Source organism: Vulpes vulpes, chromosome 8 (genome assembly GCF_048418805.1).
Source record: "Vulpes vulpes isolate BD-2025 chromosome 8, VulVul3, whole genome shotgun sequence".
Taxonomy (NCBI): domain Eukaryota; kingdom Metazoa; phylum Chordata; class Mammalia; order Carnivora; family Canidae; genus Vulpes; species Vulpes vulpes.
In genome coordinates this window covers 53,211,614-53,234,893 of record NC_132787.1, presented here as the reverse complement: position 1 = coordinate 53,234,893, position 23,280 = coordinate 53,211,614, and the positions used below count along the sequence as shown (strand labels likewise).

Below are 23,280 nucleotides of genomic sequence, written 5' to 3'. Positions count from 1 at the left end.
CAACAAATAAATCTTAAAAAAAAAAAAAAAAAAAAGAATATACTTTAGAGACTGTCTTATCATACTTTTATTTTTTTTTACCATCCTAAAGTATTTTTTATCATCCACTTATCATACTTCTAAAAAATATATTTTAACTACCTATTAAAATAAATCTAGGGCAGCCCAGGTGTCTCAGCGGTTTAGCGCTGCCTTCAGACCAGGGTGTGATTCCAGAGACCTAGGATCAAGTCCCACGTTGGGCTCCCTGCATGGAGCCTGTTTCTCCCTCTGCCTGTGTCTCTGCCTCTCTTTCTGTGTCTCTCATGAATAAATAATATCTTTTAAAAAATTTTAAATAAAATAACATAGATCTAGAAAGACATCTTCATGTCTATGAATAAATAAATAAAATCTTTAAAAATTCTCTTTGCCCCTCCCCCTGCATTCTCTCTTTCTCTAAAAAATGAAATAAATAAATCTTAAAAAAAAAAAAAAAAAAAAACAAAGAGGGGCACCTGGGTGGCTCAGTGAGTTAAACAGATGCCTTTGGCTCAGATCATTATCCCAGGGTGCTAGGATCAAGCCCCATGTCAGGCTTCCTGCTCAATGGGGAGTCTGTTTCTCCCTCTGCCCCCTGCTTGTGCTCTCTCTCGCTGTATCTCTCTCTCAAATAAATAAATAAAATCTTAAAAAAAAAAAAAAGAGAGAGATATAAAGAAAAAAAAAAACAATCCTTTCCATCAAAGAGATTAGTTTGGTGAGGATATAGTCAAGCCAAGAAAGAGTAAAACTTCATAAAATAATTGCTATAATTAATGCACACTGAGAATATAAGGAAAGGCCAGGGAAGGCTTTCTCTGAAACAGTGACTTAAATTATTAGTCTGTTTGCTCCATGAAAAAGGAAATTATGGGCTAATGATCATAACAATAGAATATAACATGCATGGAGGTTGGAGGGGAGTGGTATAATGAATGTCAATAGGCAGGCAGGGCCCAGACTGTGGAAAATTTCAGATTTACCATAAACTTTAACCTATGAATCAGAGGCTATCAAACTTTTTTCTCTGGTATACACATGAAGGCTGAGAAACACTCATAACAGGCATACTATATGCTCTAGAAATAAAATAATCTGGAGACCACATAAATCCCTGAGCCCCTCCCTCTCCTCTTTCATTCACCACCCTCCCAGGTAGCAGTAACTCTATCCCTTTCTCTCCTGCTACGAAAGTTTATCTGAGTGCAAATGAGACTGATTTTAGAAGGCTAACCTTAAACCTTTTTTAATGTCTAATGTTAAGAAAAAAAGGAATCAATTACAAAGTGTTGTAATTTGTCCCAATCATAGGCTGCGCCCTATGATTTCCTCCCTCTCCCTCTTGCTCATTCGCAAAGCTTTAAATACTCCCTACGTGGAACAACTCCCAAATGTGTATCTCCAACCCAGACCACGTTTCTGAATGTTTTTTCTCTCTCTTACTTACACACAAACACACACACACACCCTCAAGATATGGCATACCACCAGTTCACTCATACAGGAAACTTGGGAGTCATTCCTGACACCTCCCTCTCCACTATCTTCGAACACCCAACCATCAAATCTGGCACTCGTAGCTCAAACACATTTCTCAAATCTACTCCTTGTCCACTGCCACACTCTTAACCTAAGCCAGCACCGACCGTAAACACTGAAATACATTATCTTCCCTCTTGTGTCATCCAACTTTTCTTCCAGCATTTTCCTATCTTTTCTGCATACTGAAGTCAAAATGATCTTTTTTATTTTTTATTTTTTTAGAATGATCTTTTTTAAAACATAAAAATGGGGCAGCCCAGGTGGCTCAGTGGTTTAGTGCCGTCTTCAGCTCAGGGCATGATCCTGGAGACCCGGGATCAAGTCCCATGTCGGGCTCCCTGCATGGAGCCTGCTTCTCCCTCTGCCTGTGTCTCTGCCCCCACCCCCTCTATGTCTCTCATGAATAAATAAAATCTTTTAAAAAATAATAAAATAAAACATAAAAATGGACCATGTCATTCCCAGCTTAAAACTTTCCACCTCTTTCCCCAAATACTTTGTATAAAATCAAACTCTTAAACATGACTTACAAAGCCCAGTTTCGGCTGGTCTCTATTCAACTGGCCCACATCACTTCAAGCTATTCTCCCTCCCTCAGTATAGTCCAACTACACGGGCCTTCTTTCAATTTTTCTGACTGGTCAAGCTCATCGTGCCTGTAAGTTTCCATGTATACTGCTTCTATCACTGAAACACTATTTCCCAACTTTATGAAGGCAAGGAATTTCTAATCCTCTAGCCGCCATTTTAATATCATGTCAGAGAGTCCTTCTTTCATCACTGAATCTAAAGTGATCTCCTCTTAGTCTTTTCTTTTTTTATTGAAGAATAATTGATGTAAGATATTAGTTTCAGGTATACAACATAGTGATTTATATTTGTATACATTATGAAACTATTATAACAAGTGTAGTCACCATACAAAGTTGTTACCATATTATTGACTATATTCCTATGTTGTACTTTTTATCCCTGTGGCTTATGTTGTAACTCTAAGATTGTACCTCCTAATCCCTTTTACTTATTTTGCCCACCTTCTGATCCCCTATTATTTTCTTCGACAGCACCTTGTTCATTACTTTATAGCACTTATCACAATATGTAAATATATATATATATACACACACACACATATTTTTTTTAATGTCTGTCTCCAGTAAGCTTAACATTTCATAACAGCAGGGTGCAGATTCATTTTGTTTACCACTATATGCCTATAAGAGACAGGTGTTTGATATTTACTGGCTACGTGAACATGAAATTACTTGTCATACATGTCACAAATAAGAGTCAAAGTACCAGAACCCAGAACCTGATACAATCAGAAAATAGGTGGAGTGGAAATAAAGAAATAAAATGAAATTATGACTGGATCATAAGATAGTGGAGCCTGAGAGGTTTCAGAGGAAGAACTGTTCTGGATGATAACAAACTTCAAGATATAGCTGTAGGAGGAGGTAACTAAAATGGAGTAGGGATGAAGGTCTTTAAACAGTCATCTACACTGATACTGAACTTCCAAAATGATGTTAAGAGATGTGGTGGAGGGATCCCTGGGTGGCGCAGCGGTTTGGCGCCTGTCTTTGGCCCAGGGCGTGATCCTGGAGACCCGGGATCGAGTCCCACGTCAGGCTCCCGGTGCATGGAGCCTGCTTCTCCCTCTGCCTGTGTCTCTGCCTCTCTCTATCTCTCTGTGACTATCATAAATAAATAAAAAATTTAAAAAAAAAAAAAAAAGAGATGTGGTGGAGAGAAAATAATTTCAAAAAGCAGATACCACAATTAGACAAAAAAAAAAAAAAGGTTCTGAAGCAAGAATCATGGTGACTTAGAGTAGAGAAATGTACAAGTCTTTTCATAGTGATCCCAGGCATGGTTATAAGAACCAGGCTGTCAGCTACCACAGCTGCTTCAACAGAACAGGACACTTTAGAAGTATAAACCAAATTGTGGAAGTACCACAGAGTTCCACCTATCCCTAGGTACTCCTTCCACAATCAAATCTTCCTATATAATTCTATTTTAACTACAGGAAAGAGAACCACAATTCTTTCCAAACGCATTGTAAATTATTCTTGATAAAAGGTTTGTAAGAATTGCTTCAAACTAACCTGGAGACATGATGTTGATTTAGGGTGGAGATGAATGAAATAAGATTGGCTTGAGTTCATAATTATTAAAGCTGTGGTTTAATAATATGATATGATAATATGTGGATTTCTCGGGATCCCTGGGTGGCTCAGCAGTTTGGCACCTGCCTTTGGCCCAGGGCATAATCCTGGAGTCCCAGGATCAAGTCCTACATCAGGCTCCCTGCATGGAGTCTGCTTCTCCCTCTGCCTGTGTCTCTACCTCTCTCTGTGTGTGTCTCTCATGAATAAATGGATGAAATCTTTAAAAAGAGAGAGAGAGAGAGAGAGAGAGAGATGGGATTGGGCAACAGAGCGAGAGGGAGAGAGAATCCCAAACAGACTCCACACTCAACGTGGAACCTGACTCGGGACTTGATCCCACAACCTGAGCCAAAAGCAAGAGTTGGACACTTAACCGAATGTGCCACGCAGACACCCGCATATGTTCTTCTGCAATATGACTTTCTACTCTACCCCATTTGAATCTAGGGTCTCTAGGACTTCTATGGCTGATAGAATACTGGGCCAGTTCCAGAGGAACCCATTAACTGCATGACAGCTTCTGCCTCCTGACTCTTAACACCCTGAGCAGCCACTTAAGTCTGGGCTACTCTGCTGGACAGAGAGGCCATGCGGAAAGTACTGAGACATCAGACCAGGATTGGACTAAAGAGGAATATATCAGCTTGGAGGTCCAGTCCAGTAGAGCCTTCAGACGGCTCCATCTCCAAGCACTATCTGACCATAACTGCATGAAAGATCCCAAGTGAGAGCTGACTAATTGAATTCTGTAAATCCACAGACACATAAGAGATAATTAATTACTGTGGTTTTTTTCTTTTTATAGATTTATATTTTTAGAAAGAGAATGCAGGGGGCAGGGCAGAGGGAGAAGGAAAGACAATCCTCAAGCTGACTCTCCACTGAGCACAGAGCCCAATGTGGCTCAATCCCAGGACCCTGAGATTATGACTGAAGCCAAAAATCAATTAAGAGTCTGCCACTCGGGATCCCTGGGTGGCGCAGCAGTTTAGCGCCTGCCTCTGGCCCAGGGCGCGATCCTGGAGACCCGGGATCGAATCCCATGTCGGGCTCCAGGTGCATGGAGCCTGCTTCTCCCTCTGCCTATATCTCTGCTCTCTCTCTCTCTCTCTCTCTCTCTCTCTCTCTCTGTGACTATCATAAATAAATAAAAATTAAAAAAAAATAAGAGTCTGCCACTCAACAGAATGAGCCAACCAGGTGCCCCAATTAATTATTTTTAAGATGCTAAATTTTGGGTGATTTGTTAAGCAGTAACAGAAAGCAAGAACACTGCCCGACTATTGGAAAAGAGCTTTGAATTTTGGTCTTTCTCTCAAATTCTTTTCACTACACCACATTGATTAAAAAATAACTATGCTTTTAGAGAAAGTAAAAGAAACTATAATTTCCTGAGGACAAGATGAAAAAGCTTATGGTGAGGCCAAATGAGGCCTTGGAGAATTCAGCAGCCATTCAGCCTCCTCCCTCTCTTATAGGGGAGCATAATCCTGATAAACATACAACCCAAGGTTAGAAACTTTCAATCTTACAAACTCAGAAATCTAATTTAGCAGACCAAGAGAAGATCTGTCTCTCAGAAAAAGACTGACATAAAAACCAAATTCAGAGGGCACCTGCATGTGGTGATCCCAGCATCCTGGGATCCAGTCCTGCTTCTTCCCATTTATGTCTCTGCCTCTCTCATAAATAAATAAATAAAATCTTAAAAAGAAAAATTCAGAGGCCATGTATATAAAATCTGAAATGCTGACTTACTTAATTTCAATGAAAAAATAATTATCAAGTGGCCCATTTACTTTTACTTTCAACACAATATTTCTCAAAAAACAAATCTACCTGAAAAGCATTATAGCATAGAGAAAATGTTTTAAAATCAGATTCTAAATTCTCATATTAGATATGAGGGGAACTCACATCAACTTTCTGAGACTCAATTTCCTCATGTGTAAAATGGAGATGCTTGCTTCACTGCCGTATACTGTAAAGATTAAGATGTTTGCAAAATACCTAATTCAGTAACTGGTACATTACATAGCAGATATTTAATAAATACAGCTATTATAGTTATTACAGATTATAATCACTTGCTACATAAGGAGAGAATCAGAGCAATAAAACATGTGGATATATAGCTTGTGTCATCACGCTACAATAAATAGCCTAATATACCCATCCCCACCATGAGCATAAACCAAATCCTCAAAATCAAGGTCCTGGGATTCCTCTCCCCCTGGGCAGTACTGAGAAGAGCACAGCTAATGTATGCCTCTGACTTTCCACTCTTCCACTGTTGACCCAAAATTTCCACACCTTCTTCTAAGAGACATGCTGTTTCTCCTCATAGAATATAATAAATTACTTGGCTATGTTTTTTTAGTTAAAATCAGTTTAGTTGAGGCCTATAATGAGATACAGCCAGATTGGATTTTCAGTGCTTACTTCAAGTCACTTCTAAGGACAGCTACTTTCTACATTTTAATTTTCTCAAATTTTTTTCAGAGGTAAACTTAACTTTAATTTGGGGGAACGGGATCCCTGGGTGGCGCAGCGGTTTGGCGCCTGCCTTTGGCCCAGGGCGCGATTCTGGAGACCCGGGATCGAATCCCATATCGGGCTCCCGGTGCATGGAGCCTGCTTCTCCCTCCGCCTATGTCTCTGCCTCTCTGTGACTATCATAAATAAATAAAAAAAAAATTAAAAAAAAAAAAGGCTCTAATTTGGGGGAACGTCCATGAATTAAGGTAAATTTGTAGAAGGGTCAAAAAGGAAGCAAACACAGTCTCTACCTCTACATTCCTCTCACAACCAGGCCTTAGCCTTAGATTCATCCTAATATATTCAGATATTTAGATACAGAGTTTTGAATTTTAAGTATAATGTGTTTGTGTTAGAAGAAAGGAGGAGGGATAAATCAAGGATAACATTAAGCACCCATCTATGTCTGGCACTATGGAAATCTCCTCTGTTTTAACATTAACACATCAAATCATCACACCAACCTCCCCACACCAAAATACTGCCAATATATATAGTTCCCATAGTCACAAAGTCTTATCAAAAAAAATTCATTAAGTCATTTCTATCATTTCATCTGTAAAAGAGAAGTATAACAAACCTGAGTTAATTACTCAGAATCATTGCAAATAGGAACCTAGTTATTTGCACCAAACTAAACTGCTTTCCCCCTAGGGTCTAAAAGTTTATTGTATAAAACTTTAGTGAAGATATTTAGTAGCAGGTACACTTGAATGAACTGCTTCAGAAGTTCCACTGCCTGTTCCATCTAAAAATACCCACAAGCAGAAATATTTTTCACTGTTAATAGTCTGAATCAGGAACAACTCCTTAAGTATAGCCTAGCCCTGATGTTTACTTACCCACTTAGAGGAACAGCACAACATTGCACCTGGGAGGCACTTGGATGGCTCAGTCGGTTAAGTATCTGCTTTCGGCTCGGGTCATGATCTCAGGGTCCTGGGATCAAGCCCAGCATGGGACTCCCTGCTGAGCAAGGAGTCTGCTTCTCCCTCTCTTTCTCTGCCCCTCCCTCCAACTTGTGCCTGCTCACTTTCTCAAATAAATAAATAAAATATTTTTTAAAAAGGTGCATTTGGAATACTGAAGACAACATGAAAGGGTAGTTTTATTTTTTTTTAAGATTTTATTTATTCAGGGATCCCTGGGTGGCGCAGCGGTTTGGCGCCTGCCTTTGGCCCAGGGCGCGATCCTGGAGACCCGGGATCGAACCCCACGTCGGGCTCCCGGTGCATGGAGCCTGCTTCTCCCTCTGCCTGTGTCTCTGCCTCTCTCTCTCTCTCTCTCTGTATGACTATCATAAATAAATAATAATTTAAAAAAATTAAAAAAAAAAGATTTTATTTATTCATTCATGAGAGAGAGAGACATAAGCAGAGGGAGAAGCAGGATCCTTACAGGGAGCCCGATGTGGGGCTCGATCCCAGGATCACTCCCTGAGCCGAAGGCAGATGTTCAACCACTGAGGCACACAGGAGTCCCAAAAGGGTAGTTTTAATGCATTATTTTCTTTTCCTTCATACTGTTCAAGGGATCAACTAGCAAAAAATGTGAGGTTTTGGCAGGACAACAAGCTACAAGCCAAGACTTATTTATATCAAGTCCCACACTGAAATGTGCATACTCTTGAACTTTATGCAAATTTGTATCCAATATTTATTCATAACATAGACTTTTTTTTTCTGTGAATAAATAGACTTTCTACTTATTTGCTAATTTTCACAGCTTTGCTTCTCTACAAGTTCACTATCAGTATCTAAGTATTTTTTTTCTTTTATCTAAAACAGAAGCCTAATTATTTACCCCAAAGACACAAATAAATGTAGTGATCCAAAGGGGCACCTGCATCCCAGCGTTTACAGCGGCAATGTACAGAATAGCCAAACTATGGAAAGAGCCCAGATGTACATCGACAGATGAATGGATAAGATACGGTATACGTATGCAGTGGAATACTACTCAGCCATCAAAAAAATGAAATCTTGTCATTTGCAACAACGTGGATAGAACTAGAGAGTATTATGCTAAGCAAAATAAGTTAACCAGAGAAAGACAACTACCATATTATATCACTCATATGTGGAATTTAAGAAACAAAACAGAAGATCATAGGAGAAGAGAGGGAAAAATAAAACAAGATGAAATTAAGGAGGGCATATGATATAATGAGCACTGGGTATTATGTAAGACTGATGAATCACTGAACTCTACCTCTGAAACTAATAATACACTATGTTAATTCAATTTAAACTAAAAAATAAAACAGAGGCCTATTTTCTGTCTTGTCTGACAGTCAAAAACTAAGATCACAATGTTTATAATCCTCTCCTTCATATTCTCTTTTTGAGTATCACCTGTTCAGAAACTCCTTACTGGAAAAATTAGGAACACACTCTGCTTAAAATACATCATAGCTCCTAGACCAGAACCCACCACATGCTGAATTTCATGCCAGCTCATATCTGTAGGTCAAAGACACTGCTTTTGTCTAGAGACCTTTTCCATAAAACCTCTGTGATTATTTCTTTTCAAACCAAAATACACTTCTTCCCTTTTTTTTTTTTTCTTAAGATTTTATTTATTTATTCATGAGAGACACACAGAGAGAGGAAGAGAGAGACAGAGACACAGGCAGAGGAAGAAACAGGCTCCATGCAGGGAGCCTGATGTGGGACTCGATCCTAGGGCTCCAGGATCATGCCCTGGGCTGAAGGCAGGTGCTAAACCGCTGAGCCACCCAGGGATCCCACTTCTTCCCTTTTCAAAAGCATCAAGTGAACCCCAAAACAAAGACAACAGAATTCTAGAGTTCTGTTTCCAGTTCCATCATTATCTTCATGGTCTTTGTAAAGACCCATTTCTTCATCTGTAAAACTAGAGCACAAATGTTGTCCTCATTTACTTGTCTCCCACAACTCTCCTTCAGGAAAACAAGAAAGTCTCACTCATTCATGTGGCCAACTACTCATTTAAAAAGAAGATGAGCAGGGCAGCCCGGTGGCTCAGCAGTTTGGTGCCACCTTCAGCCCGGGGCCTGATCCTGGAGACCCCAGATTGAGTCCCACGACGGGCTTCCTGTGTGGAGCCTGCTTCTCCCTCTGCCTGTGTCTCTGCATCTCTCTCTCTCTCTCTCTCTTTGTGTCTCTCATGAATAGATAAAATCTTTAAAAAATGTTTAAAAAAAAAAAAGAAGAAGATGAAGATGAGCTCTCTCCGCCATCTCTCCAAAGTGCCACAATGGTGCGCATGAACGTCCTGGCAGATGCTCTCAAGAGCGACAACAACGCTGAAAAGAGAGGCAAGCACCAGGTTCTTATCAGGCCATGCTCCAAAGTCATCATCTGATTTCTCACTGTGATGATGAAGCATGGTTACATTGGCGAATTTGAAATCATCGATGATCACAGAGCTGGGAAAGTTGTTGTGAATCTCACAGGCAGGTTAAACAAGTGTGGAGTGATCAGCCCCAGATTTGATGTACAACTGAAAGATCTAGAAAAATGGCAGAATAACCTGCTCTCATCCCGCCAGTTCCGTTTCATTGTGCTGACAACCTCAGCTGGCATCATGGACCAGAAGAAGCAAGACGAAAACACACAGGAGGGAAAATCCTGGGATTCTTTTTCTAGGGACGTAATTCATACGTGCAAATAAAATGCCTCAATGGAAAAAATAAAAAATAAAATAAAATAAAATAAAAATACAATAAAAAAATAAAAAGAAGATGAAAGTTTCCTAAACTGGAATTCCAAAAATCTTAAGCGATTGTTCCCTTGGCTATTTATCAGAAAGAAAATCAGTTTACAAAAAAAGAAAACATCAGGCTACAGTTAGTGTTAGACAAAGATATCTATACAAATTTAAGTACTGTTTGAAAAGCTGTGATTCAGTTCCAGGCCAATAAAACTGCTTTGGTTTATAGTCTCACTCCCTAAGAACAGTAACATATACAACCTTCATCATTTTGTTCCTTCATTCCAGGCCATGGCTGAACACTGATAATTATCAGGGGCTCTAAACAGAAGTGTATAATCAACCAACCTTCTTCAGCACATTTTGTAACAAGAAAGAAAATCAGGTCACACAGGACAAAACATCACTTGATACAAGCTTGATGAGATGAACAAGATGCCAAATTTTCTAAGAAAAAAACAGACTAGAAAAATTATCAGAGAAAAAGTTAACTTCATATGACACAATACAGTCAGAATAGATTTTGTTAGAATGTTCTGTGCTTTCTCCCACCAGAGGCAGCAAGAATGAGAACAACCCAAGGGCATAGATTTAAAATGGTAAATGATCCAAAAAGTGGAGTTTTTAACTCCAAAAAGTTAGAGGATAACTTTTATCTTCTTGCATTCAGCTTAGGCTAACAGAATCTTCTTACGTAAATTGACAACATTCATTCTCCCAGAAAACATTTGAAGCTCTACGTTCCAAGCATTGTGGAGAAAGAAAAGCGTGCTTGGTAGGGAAAGAAAAATTAATTTGGGATTTAAAAAGTCACTGAAATCATGTACAAAGTGTATGTTCTAATGAAATCACACTTAGGGAAGTAAAGGCCAATAAAATGAACTTCTCTGAGTATCCTAATCTTAGGTACTTAGCCTCGAAATAAGAACTGAACAGTATTTCAGAAGACCCTAAGTGGTTAAAAGTAATGAATCTCCAGGCAGTGCGGGTGGCTCAGCGGTTTAGCGCCACCTTCAGCCCAGGGCCTGATCTTGGAGACCTGGGATCAGGATAGAGTCCCACGTGGGGCTCCCTGCATGGAGCCTGCTTCTCCCTCTGCCTGCGCCTCTGCCCATCTCTCTCTCTCTCTCTCTCTCTGTGTCTCTCATGAATAAATAAATAAAATCTTTAAAAAAAAAAAAAAGTAATGAATCTCAAGTTTAAACAAAACTGAACTGGAAGCACAGAGAAACAATCCAACTGTGTGATGTTGGGCAAGTCACACTTCATGAGAATTAGTACCTGAAACATAAATTTTTCAACAAATTATAGATTGTAATAAACTCCTCTGAGCAATTTTAATGTGGAGCATTTCTCAAACCATGTTCCAAGATACTAATCAGTATCTTAAGACTAATCAATCTCTTCAGAAAAAGAAAAATTAAATCTGGAAAAGGCTGGGTTAAACAATATTATTAAGTGTGTTGCCTTGCTGAATGATTTTTCAGGAGCACTGATATGCCATTCTGATTGGTAAAAGGGGAAATGGAGGAATGGAGACAGAAGATTTAGCATTTAACATTCTACCATGATTCTGAATTCATAGTTAAGTCTCCTAGCACACAGTTTTGAGAAAAACTGATTTAGACTGATCTCCAGATTTTTAGATTCCATAAAGCAGTTCAATTTTACAGCTTTTATTTATTTAGGTAATCTCTACACCTAACGTAGCGCTCAAGCTCATGACCCCATGATCATCTTCCGACTGAGCCAGCCAGGCATGCCAAAGCAGTTCAATTTTAAAATTTAAAAATTAGGGATCCCTGGGTGGCGCAGCGGTTGCGCCCTGGAGACCCAGGATCGAATCCCACGTCGAGCTCCCGGTGCATGGAGCCTGCTTCTCCCTCTGCCTATGTCTCTGCCTCTCTCTCTCTCTGTGACTATCATAAATAAATAAAAATTAAAAAATAAATAAAATAAAATAAAATTTAAAAATTAAGTACACAAGATTGTCAACTTTTGGTTTACCAAGTAAATACATTAAAAAAAATCACCAGATATTATCACCATCACTTCATTTTAAAAGTGTCATTTTAAAACCAAAGATAGGAATAAAGAAGACTTTTAGATTACATTAAATAACACAGACTTCTAAACAAAATAATTCAGCACCGTCTTCCATTCTACCATGTGCCCATCAAGCAATCCTTGAACCTCTTATGTATACCTCTTCATCAAAATACAATAGTACAAACAGTCCATCAATGAGATAAGAGATAAGAGAACTTTACAAATATGATCTAATTCACATCAGGGACTCTTGATGTATTTACTTGGTCAGTAGAGATCACATACAGACTAGCTGATAAAAGCAATCATTGGACCTTTACAAAGTAAGAAAATAATGAGTTAACTAAAGAACTTTAAAAAATAAAAGATTAGTGGGCAGCCCCGGTGGCCCAGCGGTTTAGTGCCGCCTTCGGCCCAGGGTGTGATCCTGGAGACCCGGGATGGAGTCCCACGTCAGGCCCCCTGCATGGAGCCTGCTTCTCCCTCTGCCTGTGTCTCTCTGCCTCTCTGTGCCTGTCATGAATAAATAAATAAAATCTTAAAAAATATAAATAAATAAAATAAAATAATAAAAGATTAAAAATACATAAAAAATAAAAGATTTTATAAAAATAGCACTGAAAAAGAAATTCTCCCAAGTCAAATTTACCTGTCACAGAATCCCAAGTCTTAAAAAATGAGATTTTACTTTATTCAATCAACATTAATTATCAGCATTAAGAGTGTACTGTTTTGTTTCATTTAACAAAGGCAAATTTCAGCATTGCCTTACATTATGATGTCCCCAATCCTAACATTTTCAAAACTGTTCATTATCATAAAACAAGAACAGAGTTTATAACTTACAAAGGAGATTCATTTCAGAAGTAAAATCTATATCCCAGTAAGAATAATTCAGTGAAAAAATAATAATAAATAATACTTCAATGGGTATCACATGATCTTTGTGGGAAAACTATAGAACAAAATTCCTTGACACAGAGGTGGTTCAGTCAGTGAAGTATTTGCCTTCTGCTCAGGTCATGATCCCAGGATCCTGGGATCAGGCCCACATGGGGCTCCCTGCTCAGCAGAGAGCCTGCTTCTCCCTTTCCCAGCCACCCACTTATGCTCTGTTTCACTCTCTAATAAAATAAACAAAACCTTTAAAAAAAAAATTCCTTCACACAAAATCCAAAAATACCAAGTCAAATCACTAACCAACAGAGAGGAATAAACACAACTGCCTCATTTTACAGACAAGGAAAACTAAGGCACTTGAAAGACTCAATAATCTGTTTAAAGGTTAAAAATGAAACTTTTTTTCTCACAATGCTATATTATTTACATATAATAAATAAAACCCACTTATAGAAAGGTCTGATAACAGTTGCAAAAGGAGGGCTAATGGTTAGTTCTATAGCTTGCAGGCCAGTTTGTTTATTCTGAAAGTCCTATCCTTTTAAACAGATCTCAGACCTAAAATGGGCAAAAATGCATTTGCTCTAATATTAAGATAATCATTTTATTTAAGATTTTTATTTATTTATTCATGAGAGACACAGAGAAAGCAGAGACATAGGCAGAGGCTATACACACACATACACACACACACACACACACACACACACACTATATAGTAGGCTCCCTGTGAGGAGCCCGATGTGGTACTCCATCCCCGGACCCAGGATAATGCCCTGAACCAAAGGCAGCCATCTGCTCAGCTGCTGAGCCACCCAGGCGTCCCAAGATAATCATTATTTTAATCTTTAAACAGAAAGTCAAAAGGAGGAGGAAATATTTAAAACCTGAATCCACTACTCATTTATCCCAACATTTTATGAATCTCCTTACTTCTCGACAGTCTTCCTAGTACAGCCCCTAACATACAGTAGGCACCAACAGTTCCTGAATAAATGCAAATACAGTACTGTTACTACTACACGATCTAGTGCCTATATATTTTGATATTATTATCAAACACAAACCGATTTCTAAGCGCTATACTTCACAAATACAGTATACATGTGTAACCTCAAAGAAAATATCCAGACTCAATTATACTCAGGAAGAGAAACAGACATACTTCTGGAACCATTTTATTTTATAGCAATAATGTTGCAGGATGAGATAGATCTACCTAATGAATTGATTAAAAACCTTGAGAACTCAATCTGCTCATCTAAAGCTGATTGCCAAAGCAGTTCAATTTTAAAATTTAAAAATTAGGGATCCCTGGGTGGCGCAGCGGTTGCACCCTGGAGATCCAGGATCAAATCCCACGTCGAGCTCCCGGTAAACATACACTCAACTAAAGCTGACTGTATGTTAAAAAGAATGCCAAATCTCCCTTACTGAATCAGCACCTACACTTGGCACAGAAAAATAAACCAGTAATTTTAGTGACTGATAAGGCTGAAAAATTTAGGGAATTAAACACTTTTATGATTCTCACTTGTCAATATTACATCCAACCACTTATCTTTTTTTAAAGATTTTATTTATTTATTCATGAGAGACACAGAGAAAGAGAGAGACGCAGAGACACAGGCAGAGGGAAAAGCAGGCTCCACGCAGGGAACCCGATGTGGGACTCGATCTCGGGACTCCATGATCATGCCCTGGGCCAAAGGCAGGCACTAAAACACTAAGCCACCCAGGAATCCCCCATTCCAACCACTTTTTAATCTAAAACATACAAATTAAGCCTAGCAGTGAAAAATAATTTGCTGATTTTTTTTTTGTTATTTAACAAAAAGTAATTGTATCATTATCAATACTTTTCACACTACATCAGCAATGGAAATTAACAGCAATTTTTTCCAACCAATAGGCTTAAGGTACAAAACTTCCTTTTCTCAACCTAACTAATGCCTCTAAACATTCAATAGCGACCAAATTACAAGATCAGAACCTAACAGATTAATTAAGTTTGTCTGAGAATAAAATACCTCACACTAACCACTTAAATTACAGAAGCTTCCGGAGGAGCAGCTAATAAGTTCCATCCAACAAATTCAGTTACAAATGATTACTTTGCTTAAAAAGTCAATCAGGTGTGGGGCACACAGTGACTCAGTCACTTAAGGGCCTGACTTCGGCTCAGGTCTCAGGTCGTGATTTCAGGGTACTCCTCGCTCAGCAGGAAGTCTGTTTGTCCCTCTGCCCCTCCGCCTGCTCAGGCTATCAGGCTAGCTCTCTCTCTCTCAAATAAATAAAGACACTCAGCTGCTCATAAGGAGAGCAAGTAACTATGAAAAGCTCCTCTACTTATAAACTGTCAGATATAGAAACAAAGCTACATTGAGAAACACAAGAGGTTCAATTTTGTCCAGCCCCTAACTAATGGTAAGTGGTCCATCAGACCACTGCTTTGAGCCAAACTTTAATTCAGTAGTCTACAGGTTTGTGTTTTGTTTTAGGATGTTTTATGAACACTAGTACCTCCAAGATTTTCAACATGTATAAAAGCAGAAAGTGGTAAGAAAAGCCTACATTTAAAATTCCTTCATTCAACAAATACTTTAATGAATACTATGCACCAGGCACTTTTCTAACTCCTGATGAAAAAGGAAGTAGTAATAGTAAGAGTGGTAAGGAAATGAGAAATTTAAAGGTATACAGGAGAAATTGTCTAAAGAAAAGCAGACCAAATCTAAAGGACAAACTCTGAATCTTGCAACATGTGGAAAGTATTGTACTAACATAGGAAATAATAAGAGAAAGAAAGAGTAAATGATAAAATGTGTGTCTCTATGAATAAATAAATAAAATCTTTAAAAAAAATCTTAAAAAAAAAATTACACAGCTCCATTTCTCTGAATGTTCATTCAGGCTTCCAAGAGGTGCACCTCAATATTATTTTACAGTAGTACATACTAAGGTAAACAGAGGGTCGGGTGACTCAGCTCTAGTCACCTGAAATATCAGAACAAGAATGGATAATTTGGGATCCCTGGGTGGCGCAGCGGTTTGGCGCCTGCCTTTGGCCCAGGGTGCGATCCTGGAGACCCGGGATCAAATCCCACGTCGGGCTCCCGGTGCATGGAGCCTGCTTCTCCCTCTGCCTATGTCTTTGCCCCCACCCCCTCTGTGTGTGTGTGTGACTATCATAAATTTAAAAAAATAAAATTAAATTAAAAAAAAGAATTGATAATTCAATTCACCCTCTCAGCCAAGAGTTTAAAGAAACTAAAAGTTTATTTTTTATTTTTATTTTTTTTAGAAACTAAAAGTTTAAACACAAAATCTCCTGAGCTCATGAAACTTCCAAAAGAGCTATAAGAGAAATAAAATCTGATTAATGCTAAGATGAACTATAAAGAAACTAAAAGTTAGCCTTATTGTCTGCTTTTTGCTTTGTTTTCAAACTGGAACTTCCAGAAGCCTTACTAAGTTACAAGCGGTGTTATTACCTCAATTAATTCTCAACTGACAAAAAATTTGGAAACTTTTCTTTTAGAAGTTGCCCTACAATGTGTAACTTGAGAGGAGTGATCCAATTCCTCTGGGCTCAGTAACCACAAGGAGAGAAAGTGACCCTAAAAGATACAGCTATAATGGAACAGCAGCCACTAACTACTGTTCTAAATAATCCCTCCCATCAGGGCTTTGGCTAAAATTATATGGTCTCAATTAACTTAACTGAAAATTCTCATCAGGATCCCAAAATTAGAAATCAAAGCTACATCAGAACAAAGCTTTACACACCATGGACACAAGAGGACAATCTCTTTATCCTGCTATACCAGGGTTCTTCAACCTCAGCCCTATTACTGTTTGGGGCCCAATAATTCTTTGCTGTAGGGGGGTGTCCTGTGCACTGTAGCATGTGAGCAGCATCCCTGGCCCCTATCTACTAAATGCCAGGACAACTCTCCCCTTCTTTGCAATTGTGACAACCAAAAATGACTACAGACATTACCAAAAGTTCTCCTGGGGAGAAAATTGATTCCAGTTGAGAACCACTGCTTTATGCTATCTCCTTCATTGCTCATTAATAAACTGTGAAAAGATGAAAAAGAAGTCAGCATCCACAGGCTTATTCTTAGACCTCTTCTAATTTGACTATAAAGAATGAGAAGCAATCCACATCTTCTTTCCTCTTCTAATAAGATAACTGTCTGAAAGACCTTAGCATTTTCTCCCTGAATGTACGTAAAGGTCATAAAAAGCCAAATAAACATAAAGAAACACAAACAAAGTGTTAGATTCCTGTTGGTACTTCCCAAAAAAAGTACAAGGGGTTTTATCTGTAGTGAGTTTAAAATTTTTGTTCTTCCTCATACTGAAAAAATCCCAGATTTCCCCAATATATACATATCTATATATCAGTAATTTTTTTAAAGATTTTATTTATTTATTCATGAGAGACACAGAGAGAGAGAGAGAGAGAGAGACAGGCAGAAACACAGGCAGAGGGAGAAGGAGGCTCCATGCAGGGAGCCCGACATGGGACTCAATTCTGGGTCTCCAGGACCACGCCCTGGGCCGAAGGCGGCGCTAAACCGACGAGCCACCCAGGCTGCTCAGAATTTCAAGGCCAGAATCACTCTTCTACTTATAAGAATATATATACTTCGGGGCAGCCCGGGTGGCTTGGCGGTTTAGCGCCATCTTCAGCCCAGGGTGTGATCCTGGAGTCCCGGGATCGAGTCCCACATCAGGCATCAGGCTCCCTGCATGGAGCCGGCTCCTCCCTCTGCCTGTGTCTCTGCCTCTCTCTCTGTGTGTCTCTCATAAATAAATAAATAAAATCTTAAAAAAATAATAATAATTTTTTAAAAAGAGTATATACTTATTTCTAGATCCTGGCAGGGAATATATTTACCGACACTACATATTCTTTTTTTTTTTTTTAATATGGTTTTTATCTTGTCAAGTTACTCATTCATTGAGACCGGGCGGGGGGGTGGGCAGAGACACAGGCAGAGGGAGAAGCAGGCTCCACACAGGAAGCCCTACGTGGGACTGGATCCCAGGTCTCCAGGATCACACCCCAGGCGGCAGGTGGCGCTAAACCACTGCGCCACCGGGGCTGCCCGACACTATATACTCAAACTTCACATGATAGTATCTATATTTTGTGCCACTGGAACCAATTTGATAAAGATCTCACAACACTAAAAAGCCACTACTTTTAAATATAACTACTGGATATCCAACTTGTCATATCATTCAAGCAATATTTAATAAGCAACTGCTACACAGTACCAGAGAGAATGCTAGATAATCAAGCAGACTTTTTAGCTGGGGAGTCACAAATAGCAGAATATAAGATATCATAATTAAAACCTCTCCCGCCCAGCTCAAATCACTAAATTCCTCCCCCCAAGTTCAATAACACTACTAACATTAGTTGGACACTGCTCTGTAATCTTTCTATGAATCATGCAATTAAAAAGTGAGGTCAGTGAGCTTACAGTTTTAAGAGTCACAAAGTCTTTAAGAAATGTACTTCAAGGGATGTCTGGTGGCTCAGCAGTTAAGCATCTGCCTTTGGCCCAGGGCATGATCCTGGAGTCCCAGGATTGAGTCCCACAAGCCAGGCTCCCTGTATGGAGTCTGCTTCTCCCTCTGCCTAGGTCTCTGCCCCTCTTTCTCTGTCTCTCATGAATAAATAAATATTTTTTTAAAGTACTTCAAAAAGAAAGTTTAATTTAAAAAATTTAATTTTTAGCTACTCTTATTATGAGGTAGAGAGTTTTCCCAGATTTGGGGTACCTGCATGGCTCAGCTGGTTAAGCATCTGACTCTTGGGTTTGGCTCAGGTCATAATCTCAGGGTCTTAAGATCCAGCTCCTCCTCAGGCTCCTCATTGAGATTCTCTGTCTCTCCCTCTGCCCCTCCACCCATTTGCAAGCACACAAACACTTTCTCTCTCTTTAAAATAAATAAATAAATAAAATATCTTTTTAAAAAGAGAAAGTCTTCCTGTATTAGTCATTACAAGCAGAACACAATGATCATCACTTGTACAGCACCTGGTAAAGAACCAAAGCCAATGACATTACTCACTGACAAGGATGACATTTTATTAAATCAAAGGTGATAGAATAAGGAGATGTGAGAGAAGCTTATTAGTTCCTTTGGACAGAGTCTCAGAGTTAACACCCTGCCTGGCAGTCCTTAATTAGACTTGTCTCTGGTCTGGATCTGGATACTCTGATCTCCATAAAATACTTAGGAATCACCCTAGTCTCATCAAAATCAAAAGTAGTTTACTCTGCACATGATTTTCTCACCCATTTAATGAATACTCTACCAGATACAATCTTAGGTAATATTCTCTGTCCTTGATTTAAAAGGAGGGCAGGGTAGTGTGGGGATGGAATGACACTTTTACATTCCATGACACAACCTTCTATGGTCATCCCTTAATACACAGCATAGTATCTCCATCAGTTTGGGCTTCACATTATCTCACAATAGGACAGTCGAGTGAGGTATAAGATTCTGCTGTGTTGTGAAAATAATTTTAAGTTACCCAAAAATACACAATGCCATTTACCCAATCATATGTAAACTGAAATCCTAAGGGTTTTAAAGCATGTAATAGGGCAGCCCCGGTGGCTCAGCGGTTTAAGCGCCGCCTTCAGTCCAGGGCGTGATCCTGGAGTCCTGGGATCAAGTCCCACATCAGGCTCCCTGCATGGAGCCTGCTTCTCCCTCTGCCTGTGATTCTGCCTCTCTCTCTCTCTCTCTGTGTCTCTCATGAATAAATAAATAAAATCTTTACAAAAAAATTTAAATAAATAAATAAAGCATGTAATAAGTCAAATTCTCTTTACTAAAATTATTTTCACTGTAAATAGGAAAATACCTTTCAATAAGAGAAAGAAATTCCTAATCAATAGTTACTTCTAGAATAGAGATTCTTTTTTTTTCTTTTTTTTTTTAATTTGAGGCAGGGGAGAGGTAGACTCCCTGGCTGAGTAGGGAGCCCAACACAGGACTCCATCCCAGGACCCCTAGGATCATGACCTGAGCCAAAGGTAGATGATTAACCAACTGAGCCACCCATGTGCCCAACAGATTCTTTTTTGATGTCTAATGATAACAGTAATGGTAACAGTACCACTGAATATATTTTCATTCTAAAATTCTCTTCTTGCTTGATTTCTCATTTCTTTGTATCTTTATTCTAATGACTCTTGTTCTCTTATCTAGGAGGATCCAAGCCAAAGACACACAAAGTTAAAATGGATGGATCAGGATTTAGCAGTAAGATGTGTTACTTCACCAAATTAATTCAACTGAATTTGGCTTAATCTACATAGCATTAGGTGTACTCTAATCTCTCTCAGAAGTTATAACCAAAATTATTTTTTTTAATACAGACATTAAGGTTAGTTGGGCCTGTAAATCTTTCAGAGTAGTACTGACAAGAAAAACAATAAACAGCAACCTAAGGGGAGTTTCAGGGCTGAACCACTGGGTAAGCTATTGCTATTGCCTGCACACACTTCCAAACGTATCAAGAAGGGCTATACACTAGAATTGAGGAAGAAATAAGAGTTCCAAAACCTTGCATCTTAATCCCAGTGAACAGCACTATGATTCTATGGGGGAATAAACTGGTAAAAGATGAGATGGCTCTGAAGAAAGCAGTCCTTTCCACTGACGGAATCAAGAAACCCACCTAGCAAAAGCTCATTAAAAGCTGACAGTAAAACTCAATACTCCACCTCTGGTGTTCAGAGTTCTTGTGATCCAACTAGCACAAGAGTAAGCACCCTTTTGAGATGCAAATTAAATCAAAACAAAGAAAAATTAATTCCAGATAACCTGGGTTGGTTACCCTCAAAAAGACATCTGGTTTCCCATAACATTTGTCCAATTCAAGAAACAATGAATGCCTACTGTACACTGAGAACTTATAGTGAAGGAATCTCAAGTTCACATAAATTACTTTCATAAAACTTTCAACATTTTCCTATATGTATGAAAATCATATTACTGACTTTCCAGGGTTTGAGTTGGTTTTTCAATAGCAGTCAGATTTGTCCTGAACCAGATACTTACTGACCTGATCATTCTTACAATGAACATGTTCAAGGTGACAGCTTAGGCTTAAGGATCTAGAAATGGCCATGAAACACCAAACTCACTGGCTCATATATGAATCAAAACTATAATCTTGACCTCATTGCACCTTTTCCTAAAAATGCATGACAACAATGATTTTATTAAATATTTCCTCCTTCTCCCTCAATTTACTCTTTTCTACAGCAGTCTGTGCTATTCTCCTCAATTTGAATTCTACCTATCCTTCAAAACTAAATTTAAATCCTATCTGAACTGTAACTTCTTCCCTGCACATCACCAATGCTACCATATCCCTCTCTCACTAAACTCTAAACCACATACTATATCCACCCTCATTCATGTATGTTGTTTGTTTTTCCATGTTTGTCTTGTCTTTCCGACATAATGATTAGGTCCTTGAGGGCAGAAACCATATATTCCTTGGTATTGTCTCCAGGACCTTCAGCTGAGAACCTTGTATGTATGCAGAAGTATTCAACTTACACATCAGGTATGACAGATAATAAACAATACTAAAAAGATCAAGAACTTCTCTTGGGATGCCTGGGTGGCTCAGTGGTTAAGCGTCTGCCTTCGGCTCAGGGTGTGATCCCAAGGCAGGGGATGGAGTCCACATCGGGATCCCTGCATGGAGCCTGCTTCTCCCTCTGCCTATGTCTCTGCCTCTCTCTGTGTCTCTCATGAATAAATAAATAAAATCTTAAAAAAAAAAAAAAAAAAAAAGAACTTCTCTGGGCATTAAACTAAGGCTTATAAAAAACACCCACCACATCTTTCAAACTATCCCTTTTCAAGAGCACGAAGTGGAGACTTGAGATGTTAAGAAGATATAATAAGTTGTGGAAAGTTAGACTTTTATTTTTAAAGGCAAAGTGAATAGCACTTAAAGATCAGAAGACTGCAATGTTCAACAGGGCATCACATTCAGCATGTCACTGGTTACACACGTACTGGCTGAATTCAAGACCCTCCTCTCTGTGGTTAAAGAGAGTTCTGGAGGCTCTACTGTCCGCTAGCAAAAGAAAAAAACAAAAACAAACAAACAAAAAAAAAACAAGACACCAAGGCACCTGCTCTTCTTAGCACTGAAACATGGCAAAAAAACCCTGCACACACACAGAGCTGAACCAGCAAGCAAAAGTAACATAGCACATAGATGAAACTATGACTCTGGATGGGGTGGGGCAAATGGAAAGAAAATGTCCTAAAAGCCTGAAAAAGCACAACTTTTGGTGAAGAAGCTAAAATACCATTGAGGCATGTATTCACTTGACTCCATTTGTGTTTCTAAAAACTAAGACAGGGATCCCTGGGTGGCGCAGCGGTTTGGCACCTGCCTTTGGCCCAGGGCGCGATCCTGGAGACCTGGGATCGAATCCCACGTCAGGCTCCTGGTGCATGGAGCCTGCTTCTCCCTCTGCCTATGTCTCTGCCTGTGTGTGTGTGTGTGTGTGTGTGTGTGAGAGAGAGAGACTATCATAAATAAATAAAAATTAAAGAAAATAAAAACTAAGACATGCATGCAGACACATTTAGTAAAATTTCTCACAGGCTGTATCTGAGACACAGTAAATACAGAGGTGGGTTGTTATAGCCACCCAGTCTTAAGGCTGAGGCTGGATAGTTCCAAGGAAAAGAACAACCATAACTAATCCTAAAGATGGCTGGCCAAGGGTAGATTCTACATTCACTCTGTGGGTCTCCCTATAGTAGCTTATAACCCAACCCACAAGAGCTGGGTTTGGAGGGTTGTAGCTGGCTAGCCTGCTGTAGAAGCACATTCTTCACAACGGTTGCACCAACTCTCCAGGGGCTAACAGACAATCTGGCAGAAACTGGTGAAAACCAATTTTATGTCAGAGGAGCCAGTCCCCAGCATTCTATCATGGGTCTTTTTATTAAGTGAAGAGACAGAATCGGGGAACGGGGCGGAGAAGGGAGGTGATGCTAAAACACGGGCAGCAGGACAACCAAAATAACCAAGTTGCAACAACATGTCCTGACTTCTTCCTAAAGCCATTTCCTTCAATAGTGATAGGACGCACAAGGCAGTCTGCAAGTCATTAGCACACTTGTTTTCACTTTCACAAGAACCCTAGAAACCACTGAGGAGCAAAATCCTCACCTCCCCACAGTTACCTTCCAACCCTCTCTCTCTCCGCGCTTTCTTCCTTCCTTCCCTAGAGACAAGCGAACAGGGACAACCCTCAGCAATCCGCTATTTGGCTCCCCTGGA

The 23,280-nt window shown here is 39.2% G+C and overlaps 1 protein-coding gene and 1 pseudogene across 2 annotated transcripts in view; one reads left to right on the top strand and one right to left on the bottom strand.

Moving 5' to 3' along the window:
- The window catches only part of RNF115 (ring finger protein 115), a 76,351-nt gene that overhangs the window by 52,489 nt on the left and 582 nt on the right, over positions 1 to 23,280 (bottom strand). The window lies entirely within an intron of this gene.
- LOC112907738 (small ribosomal subunit protein uS8-like) lies at positions 9,511 to 9,934 on the top strand (annotated as a pseudogene).